The sequence below is a fragment of the Polyodon spathula genome, chromosome 47 (assembly GCF_017654505.1).
Source record: "Polyodon spathula isolate WHYD16114869_AA chromosome 47, ASM1765450v1, whole genome shotgun sequence".
Classification (NCBI taxonomy): Eukaryota; Metazoa; Chordata; class Actinopteri; order Acipenseriformes; family Polyodontidae; genus Polyodon; species Polyodon spathula.
This window is the reverse complement of record NC_054580.1, coordinates 224,115-245,944: the sequence shown is the minus strand read 5'-3', so window position 1 is coordinate 245,944 and position 21,830 is coordinate 224,115. Positions and strand designations below refer to the sequence as shown.

General features: G+C 38.8%; 3 non-coding genes across 3 annotated transcripts; 2 read left to right on the top strand and 1 right to left on the bottom strand.

The window, feature by feature from the left end:
- Positions 1-13,015: 13,015 nt before the first annotated feature.
- Positions 13,016-13,087, bottom strand: trnad-guc. Its single transcript has one exon. It is a non-coding gene; the product is annotated as a tRNA-Asp (tRNA).
- Positions 13,088-18,330: 5,243 nt separating this feature from the next.
- On the top strand, positions 18,331-18,402 carry trnac-gca. The gene has a single exon. It is a non-coding gene; the product is annotated as a tRNA-Cys (tRNA).
- A 1,617-nt stretch (positions 18,403-20,019) lies between these two features.
- On the top strand, positions 20,020-20,091 carry trnac-gca. The gene has a single exon. It is a non-coding gene; the product is annotated as a tRNA-Cys (tRNA).
- The last annotated feature ends 1,739 nt before the right edge of the window (positions 20,092-21,830 follow it).

Genomic DNA, 21,830 nt, shown 5'->3' with positions numbered 1-21,830 from the left:
TTAATTATATATTTTTTCTTTTGTCCATGTATTTACACACTTTACATGTACTAGTGCAAGTATTTGCAGATCCTATTCTGTCAATTATTCTTTTATGTTTACTGTGAACTAAAATATCACCTAAATTAGCTTCTCTTTTGAATGCTACAACTGGGGCCTTAAAATCCTTTTTTCAATTTTTCTGAATTATGTAGAGTCCGAAAGTGTTTCCAAAGTCATTACTAATGGGACTCTCTTGTCCTTTTTATCTCTATTTTTATAATCTAGAAGATCATCTCTTTTTAGTTTATTCACTTTTCTTAACTCTGTCTCTATAATTCTTTCTTTGTCTCCTCTTTATTTTAAGATTTGTTTTTAATACATGTCTTTGTTTTACACAGTCATTTTCTCTTGAGCATATTCCTCGTATTCTTATTCCTAGCCCCTTTGGGATTGCCCATTTAGTGTGGATTGGATGTGCAGAGGACATGTGTAAATACTGGTGCATGTCAGTAGCTTTACAGAAGAGGTCAGTCTCAATTGAACCTTCTTCAAGTTTTACTACGGTATCTAAAAATTATATTTATTTTCTTGTCCATCGAAGGTCCACCTTAATATTACTGTGTATTTCATTTGCCATTTTATGAAACTGGAAAAAAAGATTCTTCTGCATGTGTCCAAACCCCAAAAATATCATATCACAACCGAATGTATTCTAAAGGTTCTCTTTCTGATTTTCTAAGTAATTGTTCTTCCCATTTCCCCATGTATGCACTTCAGATCCTATTGCTGTACCATCGTTTTGTTTGTAATTCTTATCAACAAATGTAAAATAACTGTTTTCTAAAACTACGTTGATCCTGTTCAGCACCTCTGCTGTTGGTATTGATTTATCTAGTCTATTATCTAGTGCTTTTTGACACGCAAGTTTCTTTACAAGGGACACTTGGATACAAGGATTTCACATCATTGCAAAATTAAATTGTATTCTCTGGAAGGTTTTTGCTTTAGAGATTCAAGTCTTTTTAAAAATGGTGTTGTATCCTTAGCACAGCTTGGTAATTTCTCAACGTGTGACCCAAGTTGTTTTTCTGCTATTTCAGCTATTATGTGTGTTGGATTATCAATCGTGCTGACTATCATTCTCATAGGGTGATTTTCTTTGTGCATTTTAGGATTTCCTCTTGCTAGCCCTGTTCTTGCATTATGTGGCTGCATGTATTTTTTTAATTCTTTTGATATAACCTCTTTATTGTATAGTCTCTCTGCAATTTCCTCATCCCCTTTTACAGATTTATTGATCTCACTGCTTTTAACTTCTTCATATGTATCTGTATTCTCTAATTCACACTGTACAGATTTCAGAGTCCTCTGTGTTCATTATCACTATTCCTGAACCTTTATCTGCTGCTCTTATTCTTATATCCTCATCATTTAACACTCAGTCACAGCTTGTTCTTCAGTATGGGTTCAATGAAGTTTACCTTTTTTCTTCAGTCCTGCTATAATCTCTTGTTTAACTGCTTCAATATACATATCTAACCATTTATGTCTTCCATCCGTTGACACCACAAGCAGGCACGGACAGTCATTGTGTTAAATACCAGAAACACATCATTGACAACGCGGAATTCAAAACCAAATACTACTGAACAAATAAACCGAGTGCATCCACCTGCTTTGAGGAGCTCTGTGAGCCGTAATCTGCAAAACAAAAGCAAACACCTCTTCGCTTTGCTTCCTTCTGAACAAACCAGCATATTTAATGAGATCCCACCGTTCCACCCTCGGACACGCCCCCTGGGAGCTCATTAATTCGGCGCAACTCTTTCGAGTGGATTATGAAGACGGCAGAACCGAGCGCTCGCTATTCCTTATCCAATGCTGCCACCGTGTGGCCATTTGGTAGAACTGTTGGTTCAATTAAAACTAACTTTTAAACAAAAAAATCTGAATACAGCTCAGTTGCCCTTTGAAATGACTCAGATTAACCGTAATCTCTGTGCAAAAATAAACATTTCAGATACATTCTTAAAATACAGCAAAATGAATATTTACAGGATAAGCAGGAGAGTACTGTGTTTACATAATATAGTTTTGTGTAATCGCTCTTATTTGAAATCATTCTCATGCATTTATCATGCTTACTACGTGTTCTTACTGGACTCATATAAGCAAATAGTTACTATCAGGTTTAGCTGCTCTCAGTCGAATTCACTCTTATAATTTACTGTGTGCTTTGTTTTGCTCTTTCTTGAATTGATTTTATTGACTTTCATAACTGCTCTTGTATTATGATATTGTGTAATGTTTATAACGTGATACTTTGTACTGTGATAACTTGTAACAAGTGTAAGTCTGCTAAGAAAATAATAATAATAATAATAATAATAATAATAATAATAATAATAATAATAATAATAATAATAATAATAATAATAATAATAATGCCATTTCACTACCTGTAATACCCATTGTAAACAGCAGAGGGCACCAGCAACCGCTTGTCACTGAGCTGTGCTCAGATCAAACATTTTTTTTTATATTTATTTGAACCAACAGTTCTGCGAAATGGCCACACGGTGGCAGCATTGGATAAGGAATCGCGAGAGCCAAGTTCTGCCTTTAGTCGAATTCGCTCTTATAATTTACTGTGTGCTTCATTATTTTGCTCTTTCTTGAATTGATTTTATGGTATTTTCATATCTGATCTTATCTGTATTATATATTTTTTAATGTGATGCTTTCTACTGTGATATCTTGTAACAATTGCAAGTCACCCTGGATAAGGGCGTCGCTAAGAAATAAATACTACAGCTACTGCTGCTGCTGCTACTAGTAATAACAGAGCTGCAATCAAGCCATTTTTTTCTCAAGTCAAGTCTGGTAATAGCCACCCTGATTATTATTATTATTATTATTATTATTATTATTATTATTATTATTATTATTATTATTATTATTATTATTATTATTATTTATTATTCTCTCTCTCTCTCTCTCTCTCTCTCTCTCTCTCTCTCTCTCTCTCTCTCTCTCTCTCTCTCGTGGAGGATTGTGGGAAGGGCTTGCAGAGAGGTGGAACGCCGGTGCGGTAGGACCGGGAAATTTAAAACTTTATTTATTTATATAGTTTTATTTTTTTTTTGTTTTTTTTTTTGATAGTTACTTAGTGTGTTTTTTGTGTGTTTGTTTGTTTGTTTGTAGTGTGTGTGTGTGTTGTGTTTGTTTGTTTGTTTGTGGTGTGTGGTGTGTGTGTGTTTGTTTGTTTGTTTGTAGGTGTGTGTGTGTGTGTGTGTGTGTGTGTGTTTGTTTGTTTGTTTGTGGTGGTGTTTGGAGATCCCGTTATGGGGTCTCGTTCAGGAGGGCTGGGGGCTCTCACCCGCCGACACGGGGTCCGTTGCCTGCCTGACCCCGGGGTTTCGGTGGAGGAGTGCCTGCTGGCAGTAGGAGAGGTGGTGGGGTTTGAGAATATTATGTCGGCGTCAAGAATGAATAAAGCGCTGGTAATATTTTTAGTGGAGGTGTCTCTGGTACACAAGCTGGTAGAGGAAGGATTTACAGTGAAAGGTGAATTTGTTCAGGTTTCCCCTCTAGTAACCCCGGTTACGAAAGTTATTATTTCTAATGTGCCTCCGTTTTTAAAAAATGAGCAATTAGAAAAGAATTTAGCTCGTTTTGGTAAACTGGTGTCCCCGATTAAGGGAATCCCGCTGGGGTGCAAAAATAACAGTGTTAGGCACGTCATGTCGTTTAGAAGGCAGGCGTTTGTCTTACTAAATGATCCTAATCAAGTCATTAATGTTGCCTGGAATTTTAACGTGGAAGGGATGAATTGTGTAGTTTTTGTCAGTTCCGAAACGATGAGGTGTTTTTACTGTGGAGAACAGGGACACCAGAGGAAAGCCTGCCCGAGAAAGGAGGCTAGAGCGGAGACAGGGCAGGATCAGGGCGATGCTGGCGGGGAGGAAGTCGGGGGTGTTGGGGGTGAGCGGGAGGAAGAGTCGGCTCCTGCACCGCAGCCGCAGAGCGAGCCCGTGCTGACCGAGGAGGGGGCGATCCAGAAGGAAACCGGAGCAGAACCACCAACACCACGGCCTCGCACAAAGAGACCCAGCCGCAGCCTGTCACTGACGGGTTCGGAGGATAATACCGCTACTACTGAGAATGGTGAAGAATCATTCAAGGTAGTAGCGAAAAAGACACGATTTCAACGGAAGGCTGCAGAGCTGCCGGATGGCAGAGCGCAGCCAGTGCAGAACTCCGAACCCGTGCAGACAGGGAGACTGCGGGCTCCAGGCGGGGCGTCAGTCCCTCCCAACGCGGAGGAAGAGAGCACAGCGCAGGGTGAGCCGGGCGCGGTGCAAGACTCTCCGCTAGCTGAATCTCAGCCGCCTGAAATAGTGACGGCTGTGGCAGAGACCGGTGTCGAGGAGTCGGAGGGAGCTGCGGAGGAGCGGATTCTCGGGGGCGAGCGAGAGGACAGCGCGGATGAGATGGAGGGGGAGCTCTCTGACTCCTCGCTTATCTCAGACATCCCTGATAGCCAACCCGTCAGTAAGAAAAAGTTATACACGCTTGAGCAGGTAAATGATTTTATGATAGAAACAAAAGGGAAAAGGGGAGTAGAAATAGAGAGTTTTTTCCCTGATCTAAGTTATTTCTCCACTCCGCTCACGTTATAACAAGGAAAGCCACAATAGAAGAATTTGATCAGCCAAAACGTTATAGATTAAAAAAAATTGTTCAGAAAATTAAAAAGGATCTTAAAAGTGGTTCAAAATCTCTTGTTTAAAAATGGCTGTGTTTTATGAAACTTCTTTTATTACTTGTTTTAGTGTGTTAGTTTTTTTAGCTATGATGGAAAGGTGCGTTTTTGTTTCTTTTAATCTAAACGGCTGCAGACAGTCTTTTAAGAGGGCGCAGCTAGTCGGGTTTTTAGAGCAGAAGCAGGCGGGGGTGGTGTTTCTGCAGGAAACGCACTCGGATCAGGAGAATGAGGAGGCGTGGCGAGCGGAGTGGAAGGGGCTGTGCGTGATGAGTCACGGCGCTAGTACTAGTGCAGGAGTAGCCGTGCTTTTTAAACCCAGCCTGGGGGCAGTTTTACTAGATATGGATGAAATCGAGAAAGGGAGGATTTTAAAAGTAAGAGCTAGGCTGGGCAGTACAGTGTATGTTTTTATTAATATTTATGCCCCCAATAGAGGGGGGGAACGAATTTTATTTTTTAAGAAATTAAAGCAAGCTCTTTTTAATATTAATAATAATGATGTGGTGGTACTAGGAGGAGATTTTAATTGTACTGTTAATTTTAATATTGATAGAAATAATGATGAACCACACCCTCAGTCCTCCAGAGAGTTGGCTGCATTGTTAGAGTCCAGTGACCTGGTTGACATATGGAGATGCCTGCACCCCAGTTCAAGACAATACACCTGGTCTCAGTATCACACAGACTGTGTATATAGAGCAAGACTAGACCGGTTTTATACTTCTAAAAACGATTTAAATAAATTTATCAAAGCAAGAATCATCCCCAGTAGTCTCTCTGACCACCACTGTCTATTAATTACAGTAATAATTCAATCAGAACCCCACAGAGCATCTTACTGGCATTTCAATGTAAAATTATTACAAGATGTAAAATTTAAGCAACAATTCAAACTTTTTTGGATAATTTGGAAAAAAGAAAAAGCACAATATAAAGATTTAAGACAGTGGTGGGACATTGGCAAAATACAAATTAAATGTTTTTGTCAACAATATACTATAAATGCAACCAGGTCACTGAACACAGCCGTGAGAGAACTGGAGTCCAAAATCCTCCTCCTAGAGGAAAGTTTAAATTCAGAATTTAAAGAACAGACCCTGGAGAACCTAAAAGAGCAGAAAATCGCGCTGGGGAGCTTGCTGAAGGAAAGAGTGAAGGGGGCGATTGTGCGTTCCAGATTCATGGAGTTGAGGGACATGGATGCCCCCACTAGTTTCTTCTTCAACCTGGAAAGGAAGAGAGCGGACAGTAGACAGCTGTGCTGTATCAGGACTCCTGGTGGGAAAGAACTGCACACCCGGGAGGAAATCAAAAAATAATTAACAGCAGTTCAAATGCTTCAGCTGATCCATAGAATTGGTGTGTCAAGACACATGCAGTGGCATTTGGTCCTTCGTCTCTAGAGAGTCACAATTTGTGCAATTCAACAACAACAACAACAACAACAACAACAACTATTATCATCTTGATTCATTTGTAAAAAAAAAATTAGAATAATTAACAGCAGTTCAAATGCTTCAGCTGACGTCCTTAGAATTGGTGTATCGAAACATGCAGTGGCATTTGGTCCTTTGTCTCTAGAGAGTCACAAGTCCTCTTGCTTCTTGTGAAAAGGGGGGCAGGGGTGATGTAAACTCCAGATAGCAGTGGTGGGATTGAAACCCACACCTCCAGAGAGACTGAAACTTAAATCCAGCACTTTAGACTGCACAGCGACACTACCAGACCGCAGACTGCTAGACCTCCAGGTGTCATACTATAGGCTGCCTACACAATTTAACAACACATTGTTTGGTATATCCTTACCTGTTACTCCAGCAGTGGAGCAGCAGAGCGTGATGAATGGAGAGCAATGAGTCATAAAATATTAACAAATGTTAAAAAATGATTTCTTTATTAAACACTTTCAATTCTTATGCATTTCTGGTAAGCGCACTCAAATTCCATGAACAACAATATCACAGCGACCAGGGGCTCATTGCACAATGGTTAAACCGAAACTGAAGTCTGTTGAAATTGCAAAGCAAGTGCTTAAGCATTAAACATATTTCTGACGCAACAGACTATAAAACCATTCATCTTAGAGTTTCTGTACTTTATACAACAATGTTTATTTTTGTAACGCATGTGATTGTTTTGGTGTGTAGTCTAAAGCAATCAAAAACAAGCATACAATTCGGTGTCAATATATTCCATTTTACAAGGCATGTTACTGCAACGCATTTATTTCTTTTTTTTATGCGGCACGGCTAACAAAAGGAAGACATCAATCCTTAAAGTTGAGTCTTTCAGCCCAAACTTAATATCAATATTTGCAGCTTCCTCCACGGCTCATTGTCAATGCATGATCTCAAATGAAGACTTTTTTTTTGATGGGGCTTAATGCAGTAAGCAGAATGTGGTCGAGGGAGCAGAACTCAGCCGAACCTGAGACCACATCTAAGAAGAAAGCAACATGGGGCAGGAAAGTTTATGTAATCCTAATTGGCAGCACAACATACCTATTTTGTTAGATAACTCCCAAATATTCATGATTCAAATGGGAATCTTATTTATCAGATTATAAGCACTCATTTGATATACTTTACACTGGATCTAGGTGTACTGGACAAATCTATTGGATATTTGTCCATGTCGTAATTGTGCCGCCTGTGACAATGCGTTTAAAACTCATGTCATTTACTTGATTTCTTGTCCTTGCCACTTGCAACATGTTGGTAAAACTACTAGACAGTTACGATTGCGCATTAATGAGCGAGTATAAAAGTTACATTGGGAGAAAAGGTATTCATTCACCACTATCTAGACATTTTGTAGATGCCAAACATTCCGTTTCAGATCTTAAATTCTCTGGCATACAAAAAATATTTCAAGCTGGCAGAGGTGGTAATCTCGATCAAAAACTATTACAATGTGAATACAAAGGGATCTTCTAAGTCCATACGATACAAACTGAAGAATTAAACAAAGAGCTAGGATTATCATGTTTTCTGTGATATAATGCGCAAGCATACTTGTCTTTCATAAGAACTTAAAATAAATGATAGAGCTTTGAGATGATTGTTTAGAAATATACTCAATTATGTTACAACTATTCTGTCTGAAATATATCTGTAACATTTATGCAATGTCTTTGTGGTTTTTTGATTAATTTAATTTGCTGACAGACTGTCTTCCCAGCGACAGCGAGTGGGAGAAGTACAGGCGTGGAAAAGTACAGAGCAGTTTAGAAGCAGTTTGAAAGCAGGTTGACGGCTGCAGAAGAAACTAAACTTCAAAAAAAAAAAAAAAAAAAAAAAAAAAAACCCTCAACATGGTCTTCAAGCCAGTAATCTGTGACACCTGCTTGATGTGGGAAATCCGAGAAAACCCAGCGGAGCTAAACCAAGTGTGCGTAAAGTGCAGCGCGATCCAGGACTTGCATAAACTAGTAAGTATGCTAGAAATGGAGCTGGAAGAAGTGAGACAGCAACAGGATCTTGAGGAACTGGCACACCCACAATTCATGGAAGTCTGCATCACCCCTAACAGAATGAAAGCCACCAGGGAGATAGAAGGTCAGAACAGCTGGGTTCAGGTAGGCAGAAGCAGGGAAAAAAAGAAACTTCGTCAAACACAACCACCAGAAATCAAAACAACCAACAGATTTGAGTCACTTCAGAATTTTGATGAGCAGAACCAACAACAAGAGAATGAAAGGAACAACATCCAGGACCCTATTGACAGTGGTGACCAGACAGCAAAAAGAAGGGAGGTCATGATTGTTGGGGACTCCATATTGAGAAACACAGCAAGTTCAATTCGCAGTTTGGACCCCCTTACTACAACAGTGTGCTGCCTTCCGGGAGCCTCTGTCAAGCACATCACTGAGAACGTGGACAGGCTCCTAGAACGAACAGGAGACGACCCGGTAGTAGTCGTCCACATCGGTACAAACAACATTGGAAGAGACAGACCAAAATCCCTGCAAAACAAATTCAGAGAGCTAGGAAGGAAATTAAAAGAGAAAACCAAAACTGTGGTATTTTCTGGTATACTACCGGCACCTTGCAAAGGACCATATGGACAGCTGGAAATAATTAATCAAAACGCATGGCTGAAGACGTGGTGCACACGGGAAGGCTTCACCTATCTTGATCATTGGACCACATTCTACAACGAGGACTATCTGTATAGACGGGACGGACTGCACTTAAATAACAAGGGAACCAGTCTACTTGGAGAAAAGATCCTCGAGCAGGTTCAGAAGCATTTAAACTAGAAAGGAAGGGGGGAGAAATCAACAAAAAAACAGAAGGGAGACCGCATCAAAACAAGAACAACAACTCAGGTAAGACAACCATTAAATGTATTTATCTAAATGCTAGAAGTATCAGAAACAAAATTCTAGAACTTGAAGCTACTGCACTAACAGGTAACTATGATGTGATAGGTGTTACAGAAACTTGGTTGTCTGAGAGTGATGGGGACGAATATAATATTTGTGGGTATACACTGTATAGGAAAGACAGGCAGGACAGAAGAGGAGGAGGGGTAGCGCTATACATAAGAAACAGTCTTGAAGCCCAGGTGTTAAACCTGGACAAAGAAAATAAAGCCGAATCAATATGGGTCAGAATAACGGACAAAAATTCAAAGGGCATAATAATAGGAGCATGCTATAGACCGCCAGATTCAGACGGTGAGCAAAATAATCTGTTATACAATGACATTAGAAATGCGTGTAGCAAAGGAGAAGCCATACTAATGGGGGATTTCAACTTCCCCCATATAAAATGGGAAAACCCGGTGGGTAGCACGAAGGATGAAATTGAAATGGTGGAAATGACAAATGACTGCTTCCTAACACAATTTGTCAAGGCACCGACTAGAGGGGAGGCATGCCTTGATTTAGTCTTTTCAAATAACGAAGACAGAATAACTAAAACAGAGGTCAGAGAACCACTGGCAAACTCAGACCACAACATGGTCTCATTTGAAGTGTTTTTTAAAACCCCAAAAGTAATGACTAAAGCTAAGGTTTACAATTTTAGAAAAGCAAACTATGAAGGTATGAAACAGAGACTAACAGAAGTAGATTGGAGTAAAATAGAGAAAACACCCACAGAAGAAGGATGGTTGTTCTTCAAAAATGTAGTACTAGAGGCGCAAAACAATTACATCCCTAAAGTAGACAAATCTAAATGTAAAACTAAATTGCCAAAATGGTTTAATAGATCAATTAAAAAAAATATTCAGCGAAAAAAGGCACTTTACAGAGCATTAAAAAAGGACCAAAAAGAAAGTACGCAGAAAGAGTACACAGAACTGCAAACGCAAGTCAAAAAGGAAGTTAGAAAGGCCAAGAGAGAAATAGAAATGAACATTGCTAAGGGAGCTAAAACCAATTCCAAAATGTTTTTCCAATATTACAACAGCAAGAGAACATTCAAAGAGGAGATTAAATGTTTAAGAGATACAAATGGCAAAATCGTAGATGAAGAAAAAAAAATAGCAAATATATTAAATGATTACTTTTCACAAGTTTTTACAAAGGAAGATACTGACAACATGCCCCACATGTCATCCAGTTCCTATCCAGTTTTAAATAACTTTAGCATAACTGAGGCAGAAGTGTTAAAGGGACTAGGAGCTCTTAAAATAAACAAATCCCCTGGGCCGGATGAGATCCTCCCAGTAGTACTCAAAGAAATGAAAGAAGTAATTTACAAACCGCTAACCAAGATCATGCAGCAGTCTCTTGACACAGGGGTGGTACCGACAGACTGGAAAATTGCAAACGTAATACCGATCCACAAAAAGGGAAACAAAACTGAACCAGGTAACTACAGACCAGTAAGCCTGACTTCTATTATATGCAAACTTATGGAAACTATAATAAGATCCAAAATGGAAAATTACCTATATGGTAACAGGGTCCTGGGAGACAGTCAACATGGTTTTAGGAAAGGGAGATCGTGCCTAACTAACTTGCTTGATTTTTTTGAGGATGCAACATCGATAATGGATAATTGCAAAGCATATGACATGGTTTATTTAGATTTCCAGAAAGCTTTTGACAAAGTCCCGCACAAAAGATTAATTCTCAAACTGAACGCAGTTGGGATTCAAGGAAACACATGTACATGGATTAGGGAGTGGTTAACATGTAGAAAACAGAAAGTACTGATTAGAGGAAAAACCTCAGAATGGAGTGTGGTAACCAGCGGTGTACCACAGGGATCAGTATTAGGTCCTCTGCTATTCCTAATCTACATTAATGATTTAGATTCTGGTATAGTAAGCAAACTTGTTAAATTTGCAGACGACACAAAAGTAGGAGGAGTGGCAAACACTGTTGCAGCAGCAAAGGTCATTCAAAATGATCTAGACAAGATTCAGAACTGGGCAGACACATGGCAAATGACATTTAATAGAGAAAAGTGTAAGGTACTGCACGCAGGAAATAAAAATGTACATTATAAATATCATATGGGAGATACTGAAATTGGAGAAGGAATCTATGAAAAAGACCTAGGAGTTTTTGTTGACTCAGAAATGTCTTCATCTAGACAATGTGGGGAAGCTATAAAAAAGGCTAACAAGATGCTCGGATACATTGTGAAAAGTGTTGAATTTAAATCAAGGGAAGTAATGTTAAAACTGTACAATGCACTAGTAAGACCTCATCTTGAATATTGTGTGCAGTTCTGGTCACCTCGCTATAAAAAAGATATTGCTGCTCTAGAAAGAGTGCAAAGAAGAGCCACCAGAATTATTCCGAGCTTAAAAGGCATGTCATATGCAGACAGGCTAAAAGAATTGAATCTGTTCAGTCTTGAACAAAGAAGACTACGTGGCAACCTAATTCAAGCATTCAAAATTCTAAAAGGTATTGACAGTGTCGACCCAAGGGATTTTTTCAGCCTGAAAAAAGAAACAAGGACCAGGGGTCACAAATGGAGATTAGACAAAGGGGCATTCAGAACAGAAAATAGGAGGCACTTTTCTACACAGAGAATTGTGAGGGTCTGGAATCAACTCCCCAGTAATGTTGTTGAAGCTGACACCCTGGGATCCTTCAAGAAGCTGCTTGATGAGATTCTGGGATCAATAAGCTACTAACAACCAAACGAGCAAGATGGGCCGAATGGCCTCCTCTCGTTTGTAAACTTTCTTATGTTCTTATGTTCTATGCTCACTACTATACCACCAACACTTGAAACTTTTCTTTCACATGTGTTTTACTTAACACTCTGTCAATTCATTTGTCTGGCCACAGTCTTTTACAATTAGAGCAGGACCCGGCAATGCTTTTAATGAAATCGCCATTAAAAGCTGCCCCGTCGGTGAAGAACAGCACGAGTACTCTCGCTCTGAGTTCAGACAAGGGGTTTGAACTGCCTTCCAGCTGCTCTCGCTCATGCCAGGTGCCGTAGCGTTTGCCTGTAATCCCAGCTACAGTGGGAGGTTGAGGCTGGTGGATCGCTTGAACACGGGAGCTCTGTGCTGCAAGGGGCTGTGCCGATCAGGGGTCACGGCATCGACATGGTATTTCTGGGGGAGCTCGTGAATGCTAGGTCGGGAACGGAGAAGATCAAAACCTCAATGTTGCTCAGTATAGTGGGGCTGCTTCTGTGAGCAAACGTCGCTGTGGAGCCTTTGCAAAAGAACGAAACTCAGGCTCTTCTATTTCTATTTGAAGTACATTCTGTCTAAGTGAGCCATTCAAAACATATCAAAACGAAGTCCCACCTAATCTACTTTCCGCATTTATAGCGACCGCCTCTCGATGCCCATAAAAATGCTAACCACAAATTAAAAGCAGTCAGGCGGCCATAACAGGAAATAGCTCACAGCTCGGAGTGACGAAAAAATTGCATTGGTCTCCAATGAACCCTTTTTTTTGATGGGGCTTAATACAGTGATGCACATCACATAATAGCAAATCATAGTGATAACAGATGCTATCACGACTATTGCAGTTTGAACAACAAAGTGCGCGTGTAAATCAAAGTAAAGGGGAAATGCATTAAGCTTCATTCTAATCTTTAAAGAAAGAAAGTGGAAATTGCAAAACATTTGCGGAGGCAAGGAATAGAACCCAGAAGCACAGCTTGGAAGGCAGCTATGCTCACTACTATACCACCAACACTTCTGTACTGTGTCTCCCATTGATGCTCAAATTAAGCCCGCAAAATATAGGCCGCTTGGGCAGGATCGCAAACTAAAAAAATACCTAATTACTACATGACGAAACTGCCCTCAACCAATAGAAAAACAAATCTCCCCGTCAGGGAATTGAACCCCGGTCTCCCGCGTGACAGGCGGGGATACTGACCACTATACTAACGAGGAAGTCACACAATCCTTCCAAAAATTACAAAATATTTCGTTGCAAAGCGCCAAGTTGTTTTCAAAGGCCTTTGCCGAGTTTATGTCAGTTTAAGGATCGAAATTGGAAAACTTGAAAACACTGCAGTACAGTTTGAGAATACAATTAATAAACCTCCTTCTGATAATTACTTGTCTGGCTTCCTACCCCAGTATCTCAAACTTATAACATCCCAGTGACACACACACAACCTGAATCTAGTTGTTGCATCAAGAAAATCTAAATACTGTATTATATTGTATATATTTTTAGTTTATATTTAAATCTCTTTATGTTACACATGGGTTATAATAATACAAATATGTATAATTTAACCGACTTGGTGGTTGTTGTACAATGACCATTTATTAGAAAAAAGCAGGTGCTCACTCACTCACAGATAGATGAACAACAAAAGTACAATGAAGTTTCTACAAAAGGGACTGGACAGCTCTTAAAGGTCTTGAATATCTAACAAAAGTGTAGGCTGGTTGCAAAAATTCCACTAAACTACTCACAGGTTATTCCACCCTGAAAAACCCACACTACAAATAGCATGCAATTAGTATTAATATGAATATGTTGTTGCTTTTTATGTGTTATGTATTTCATTTAATGTTCTATACTGTAAATAGCTTATTTGGAAAAAAATCCAAATGATTTCTAGATCATACTGGTATGCAGAAAACAAAGTAAAGCACAGAACTATATAATAGTTGACAATATAGGGGATATTTCAAAGTGATGTCTAATTCATAAGAACATAAGAACATATGAAAGTTTAAAAACGAGAGGAGGCCATTCGGCCCATCTTGCTCGTTTGGTTGTTAGTAGTTTATTGATCCCAAAATCTCATCAAGCAATTTCTTGAAGGCTCCCAGGGTGTCAGCTTCAACAACATTACTGGGGAGTTGATTCCAGACCCTCACAATTCTTTGTGTAAAAAAGTGCCTCCTATTTTCTGTTCTGAATGCCCCTTTCTCTAAACTCCATTTGTGACCTCTGGTCCTTGTTTCTTTTTTCAGGCTGAAAAAGTCCCTTGGGTTGACACTGTCAATACCTTTTAGAATTTTCAATACTTGAATTAGGTCGCCACGTAGTCTTCTTTGTTCAAGACTGAATAGATTCAATTCTTTTAGCCTGTCTGCATATGACATGCCTTTTAAGCCTGGAATAATTCTGGTCGCTCTTCTTTGCATTCTTTCTAGAGCAGCAATATCTTTTTTATAGCGAGGTGACCTGAACTGCACACAATATTCAAGATGAGGTCTTACTAGTGCATTGTGCAGTTTTAACATTACTTCCCTTGATTTAAATTCAACACTTTTCACAATGTGTCCGAGCATCTTGTTAGCCTTTTTTATAGCTTCCCCACATTGTCTAGATCAAGACATTTCTGAATCAACAAAAACTTCTAGGTCTTTTTCATAGATTCCTTCTCCAATTTCAGTATCTCCCATATGATATTTATAATGTACATTTTTATTTCCTGCGTGCAGTACCTTACACTTTTCTCTATTAAATGTCATTTGCCATGTGTCTGCCCAGTTCTGAATCTTGTCTAGATCATTTTGAATGACCTTTGCTGCTGCAACAGTGTTTGCCACTCCTCCTATTTTTGTGTCGTCCGCAAATTTAACAAGTTTGCTTATTATACCAGAATCTAAATCATTAATGTAGATTAGGAATAGCAGAGGACCTAATACTGATCCCTGTGGTACACCACTGGTTACCACACTCCATTCTGAGGTTTTTCCTCTAATCAGTACTTTCTGTTTTCTACATGTTAACCACTCCCTAATCCATGTACATGCGTTTCCTTGAATCCCAACTGCATTCAGTTTGAGAATTCATCTTTTGTTCGGGACTCTGTCAAAAGCTTTCTGGAAATCTAAATAAACCATGTCATATGCTTTGCAATTATCCATTATCGATGTTGCATCCTCAAAAAAATCAAGCAAGTTAGTTAGACATGATCTCCCTTTCCTAAAACCATGTTGACTGTCTCCCAGGACCCTGTTACCATATAGGTAATTTTCCATTTTGGATCTTATTATAGTTTCCATAAGTTTGCATATAATAGAAGTCAGGCTTACTGGTCTGTAGTTACCTGGTTCAGTTTTGTTTCCCTTTTTGTGGATCGGTATTACGTTTGCAATTTTCCAGTCTGTCGGTACCACCCCTGTGTCAAGAGACTGCTGCATGATCTTGGTTAGTGGTTTGTAAATTACTTCTTTCATTTCTTTGAGTACTACTGGGAGGATCTCATCCGGCCCAGGGGATTTGTTTATTTTAAGAGCTCCTAGTCCCTTTAACACTTCTGCCTCAGTTATGCTAAAGTTATTTAAAACTGGATAGGAACTGGATGACATGTGGGGCATGTTGTCAGTATCTTCCTTTGTAAAAACTTGTGAAAAGTAATCATTTAATATATTTGCTATTTTTTTTTCTTCATCTACGATTTTGCCATTTGTATCTCTTAAACATTTAATCTCCTCTTTGAATGTTCTCTTGCTGTTGTAATATTGGAAAAACATTTTGGAATTGGTATTAGCTCCCTTAGCAATGTTCATTTCTATTTCTCTCTTGGCCTTTCTAACTTCCTTTTTGACTTGCGTTTGCAGTTCCATGTACTCTTTCTGCGTACTTTCTTTTTGGTCCTTTTTTAATGCTCTATAAAGTGCCTTTTTTCACTGAATTTTTTTTTAATTGATCTATTAAACCATTTTGGCAATTTAGTTTTACATTTAGATTTGTCTACTTTAGGGATGTAATTGTTTTGCGCCTCTAGTACTACATTTTTGAAGAACAACCACCCTTCTTCTGTTGGTCTTTTCTCTATTTTACTCCAATCTAGTTCTGTTAGTCTCTGTTTCATACCTTCATAGTTTGCTTTTCTAAAATTGTAAACCTTAGCTTTAGTCATTACTTTTCAAGTTTTAAAAAACACTTCAAATGAGACCATGTTGTGGTCTGAGTTTGACAGTGGTTCTCTGACCTCTGTTTTAGTTATTCTGTCTTCGTTATTTGAAAAGACTAAATCAAGGCATGCCTCCCCTCTAGTCGGTGACAAATTGTGTTAGGAAGCAGTCATTTGTCATTTCCACCATTTCAATTTCATCCTTCGTGCTCCCCACCGGGTTTGCCCATTTTATATGGGGGAAGTTGAAATCCCTCATTAGTATGGCTTCTCCTTTGCTACACGCGTTTCTAATGTCATTGTATAACAGATTATTTTGCTCACTGTCTGAAACTGGCGGTCTATAGCATGCTCCTATTGTTATGCCCTTTGAATTTTTAGCCGTTATTCTAACCCATATTGATTCGCCTTTATTTTCTTTGTCCAGGTTTAACACCTGGGCTTCAAGGCTGTTTCTTATGTATAGCGCTACCCCTCCTCCTCTTCTGTCCTGCCTGTCTTTCCTATACAGTGTATACCCACAAATATTATATTCGTCCCCATCACTCTCAGACAACCAAGTTTCTGTAACACCTATCACATCATATTTACTTGTTAATGCAGTAGCTTCAAGTTCTAGAATTTTGTTTCTGATACTTCTAGCATTTAGATAAATACATTTAATGGTTGTCTTAACTGAGTTGTTGTTCTTGTTTTGATGCAGTCTCCCTTCTGATTTTTTGTTGATTTCTCCCTCCTTCCTTTCTAGTTTAAATGCTTCTGAACCTGCTAGAGGATCTTTTCTCCAAGTAGACTGGTTCCCTTGTTATTTAAGTGCAGCCTGTCTCATCTGTACAGATAGTCCTCGTTGTAGAATGTGGTCCAATGATCAAGATTGGTGAAGCCTTCCCGTGTGCACCACGTCTTCAGCCATGCGTTTTGATTAATTATTTCCAGCTATCCATATGGTCCTTTTTAAGGTGCCGGTAGTATACCAGAAAATACCATAGTTTTGGTTTTCTCTTTTAATTTCCTTCCTAGCTCTCTGAATTTGTTTTGCAGGGATTTTGGTCTGTTTCTTCCAATGTTGTTTGTACCAATGTGGACGACTACTACCGGGTCGTCTCCTGTTCGTTCTAAGAGCCTGTCCACGTTCTCAGTGATGTGCTTGACCGAGGCTCCCGGAAGGCAGCACACTGTTGTAGTAAGGGGGTCCAAACTGCGAATTGAACTTGCTGTGTTTCTCAATATGGAGTCCCCAACAATCATGACCTCCCTTCTTTTTGCTGTCTGGTCACCACTGTCAATAGGGTCCTGGATGTTGTTCCTTTCATTCTCTTGTTGTTGGTTCTGCTCATCAAAATTCTGAAGTGACTCAAATTTGTTGGTTGTTTTGATTTCTGGTGGTTGTGTTTGACGAAGTTTCTTTTTTTCCCTGCTTCTGCCTACCTGAACCCAGCTGTTCTGACCTTCTATCTCCCTGGTGGCTTTCAGTCTATTAGGGGTGATGCAGACTTCCATGAACTGTGGGTGTGCCAGTTCCTCAAGATCCTGTTGCTGTCGCACTTCTTCCAGCTCCATTTCTAGCATACTTACTAGTTTATGCAAGTTCTGGATCGCGCTGCACTTTACGCACACTTGGTTTAGCTCCGCTGGGTTTTCTCGGATTTCCCACATCAAGCAGGTGTCACAGATTACTGGCTTGAAGACCATGTTGATTTTTTTTTTTTTTTTTGAAGTTTAGTTTCTTCTGCAGCCGTCAACCTGCTTTCAAACTGCTTCGAAACTGCTCTGTACTTTTCCACGCCTGTACTTCTCCCGCTCGCTGTCGCTTCCACTCGCTGTCGCTGGGAAGACTGCCTCGTTTAACTGCGTTGTTCTGCTGTGCTGTTGGCTCCTCCCCTCGCCCGTGTCTCAAAACGGCGCTGAATTTGAATCAGCTGCTCCGAGTTTCAGCTTGTTTGTTATCAGAAAAACACACGCGGCTGTTTGACTTTGAGCTGTTGCTGTGTTTCCCCAATGTCCTCTGTTTTCTGATTAAAGCAATTCAAGATGCAATTTCTCCTTTCTGCTTCGAAACTGCTCTGTACTTTTCCACGCCTGTACTTCTCCCACTCGCTGTCGCTTCCACTCGCTGTCACTGGGAAGACTGCCTCGTTTAACTGCGTTGTTCTGCTGTGCTGTTGGCTCCTCCCCTCTCCTGCTGAATGTTTTGTTGAGAAATATCGAGGGGGATACAAGGTAAAAAATGACTAGCCATCGAGTTTGTTTTTCTGAAATGCAGCGTGGCACTGTTGTTTGTGTTTGGCAGAAAGGGTATTGTGTAATGGGGGTATAGCTCAGTGGTAGAGCATTTGACTGCAGATCAAGAGGTCCCCGGTTCAAATCCGAGTGCCCCCTTTTTTTTTCTTAATGAAAATACTAAATGTAAGTTAACATTCGTGATTTAAGCTATGAAGAAAATATGTAGTAATAAATAATGTTTGGAAAAACAGCAACAAGGCACTGATATGGTTTAAACCCATGATCTTTGCTTTACAAGACCAACACCTTACCACTTGGCCACCACACCCTTCACAACTGAAGATATCGGAAGCTTGCCGTCTCTTGAGAACTCCTCCATGAAAGACAATTGGATGGCAGTTTCATGTAAAAAAAGAGTACCTGACCGAGCTGAAATCAATAGACTTTCAGTTCACAGTGACGTCAAGGGTTTCAAAGTAGTCAAGGACACTAGTTAAATAGAAAACAGTGTCTCCAAATGTATTTAAAATACAAATAGAAAATAGGTTGCCAGAAATGTATGATGAATAAAAATTAGTAAATACTATTTTGTAAGTAGTATTTTTTTTTTTTAAATACTTACCACCATGTACCGGATGTAGTCTACACTGATTTATTAATTTATTGCTAACAATTAACTCAAAGTTTCAGTACTGCCTCAATTAACAAGCCTGTCAGTAACCATAGTTTGATCCAAAAGAACTAGGACTTCTGTAAGAGTAATTCCAGCAGTTATAGGCTTTCTCTGAAAATGAATTAATTTGAAGTTAAGAATCGTACATCTTTTACCAGAAACATTTTGTTTTACATTGAATGGAGTTGACATATTAGAGTGAAGCTATGGTCACATTGCTGAGTAAGGAGTAACCATAAAACAAGGCAGATGCTAATAGTGTATAGGTTTTCAAAAAATACAGCTTTAGCACAGTATATTATCAAATCTATGTTCTGCTATGAGCGAAATCATAATGGAAACATTTAACAAAAACTTACAGTTACCGAACCTCGGACATGACATTTACAGAAATCCTAGAGACCCCCTTATATTTATAGAAATTGACTTGGAAAGCATCTTGAATGTTACCGTGAAGAAAACGTAGCCTAAAAATGATGACTGTGTTAAGAATGCAAAGCATGGCGTTTCTTAAATAATCTGTCAAAGCCATCTTAGAAGGCAAGCTGTGGCTGTGAATTTAATATATTAAAAAAATAAACTAACAACCCCTTTTCTAGTGTGGGCTGAAGCATGCAACCTTTCGGTGATCTCTTGAAGGACCAAGCGTTTCTCAGTGGCATGCTCCACCAGGACCAGGTGTTTTTTGGCTGTATTTGATTCTCTTTCTGTAAAAATGCAATAAAAATGTATTTGTTGCAGTGACATCTTGGAATTTGTGTCCATGTTTTCCGAGCACTCTGGGAAATGTTATAAAGTACTTCAGAGACCATAAAAGCTTCTTTCTTTTTTCAACACTATACTTTGTATTTAGCTCAATTTCTTAAAAAAAATGTTAAATATTTTCTTATTATTATGTATTCCGTTTAGTGTTTCCAAAGAGATACATGTATAACAATGTGTTATTCTATTACCTGAGGGACCTTACAATATTTCCTGAATGTTTTGTTGAGAAATATCGAGGGGGATACAAGGTAAAAAATGACTAGCCATCGAGTTTGTTTTTCTGAACTGCAGCTTGGCACTGTTGTTTGTGTTTGGCAGAAAGGGTATTGCATAATGGGGGTATAGCTCAGTGGTAGAGCATTTGACTGCAGATCAAGAGGTCCCCGGTTCAAATCCGAGTGCCCCCTTTTTTTCTTAATGAAAATACTAAATGTAAGTTAACATTCGTGATTTAAGCTATGATACACTTAAATAAAAAACAAATAGAATATCCATGAAGAGAAACTCTACATTAGAAAAACATAAGATGGAAGTTCCCTATAATATCTGTTAAGCACACGCCTGTAAAGAGAGAAGGAAAACTAATTTGAAGAATAGAATGGCATGAGGGAATATATTATTAGACATTAATACATATAATCAATATAATCATAACTAATACTGTTGTATATATTTCAAACAACACTTATCTATTCAAAATAACATTAGTGTTGTATATATTTTAAACAACACTTATATACTCAACATAACACTATAGTGTTGTATATATTTCAAACAACACTTATATATTCAACATAATATTTTCTTTGTTTCACTTAACTTTTTAGATAGAGGAGGGGTCGAGAGCTGAGCTGGTGAGATCATGATAGGATGTGTGGACCAGGTGTTATATTTTAATTAATTGTTGGCACAAGGCTCTAAATTTTTAGGCTTTTGTGTGCCAAAGAGATAAGAGTTAGACTTCATAAAGATTCTCCATGTATTCCTATGGAGAATAATCCTATAAAAACTCACACTTTTCGCAAAAGGGTACCACATTCAAGACCTTTGCTTGACAGGGTGAAGTGGTCCATCACTTGCAGATCTCCACCAGACTGATTCCTTTGTTCAAGCTACTTTTCCTTATAATAGGAGGTAAGCATATTACTAACATTATTATATCTTACATGTATTGGTTGTATTGCTATAAGGTTTTGAAACTATGTTTTGGTTTTTAGAGAGTGTTATATTGAATGAAACTGAAATATAGAAGTTTGCTTTATGGCAATACACAAAGCAGCAAGGAAGTTGCATGTTTACCTAAGCACAGTTCAAACTCATCATTGGAAATGTAAAACAATTTAGGATTTTTTTTCAAAGTAATATGTTCTTTGATAGATTAAGGTAGTTTTAATACATTAAACGGCTTGAGGTTTGCTTGCATTTCTATCGTGTTTGTAATGAAATATCAGTTTTACCCACGTTTCAAATGCCATTTCTATTTTTTAAACTGTCACAGAAACCCGATATGGCATTCTTTTCCTGTAACTCCCAGAAGAGGCTCATCTATTATTATTTTTTATAATCCACGGATACCCTTGTGATGCTAATAGTAAAGAAGGCGAGGTTCAGCGGTACAGTTGGGTGTTTTTTTAAACGTCGTGTTTCAGGGCTGTACAGACCTTCTGTCTCGTTATCCGTTAGCGCTTTGTTAAACATATTCTCATCGAGTTGATCGTTAATGATCATTTCTGTACTGTGGGTGTTGTCGACAGTGTTTGGAAACGAGTCATTTGTGCTTTAATTAAAAGTGATGGTCTCGAGGAGTAGAAGGGGCCAAAATTCAAATATATTTTCCTCGAGAGGAATTATCACCTCTGACGTCACTACTGGGGTATTCTGCGTTTTTTCCGAATGGCCCGGGATGCAAATCTATCCTTCATCCATGTATTATATATACAGGCTCCCTTGCTAAAGACATGTACAACATATCGAAACGCTGGGCAGCTGGCTCCTTGAGCTTTTATATACATACAGTATATATCTGAAAGCAGCTCAGCTGCCCTTTGAAATGACTCGGATTAATCGTACCCCCTGTGCAAAAAGAGACATTTCAGATACATTCTTAAAATACAGCAAAAAACAATATTTACAGGATAAGCAGGAG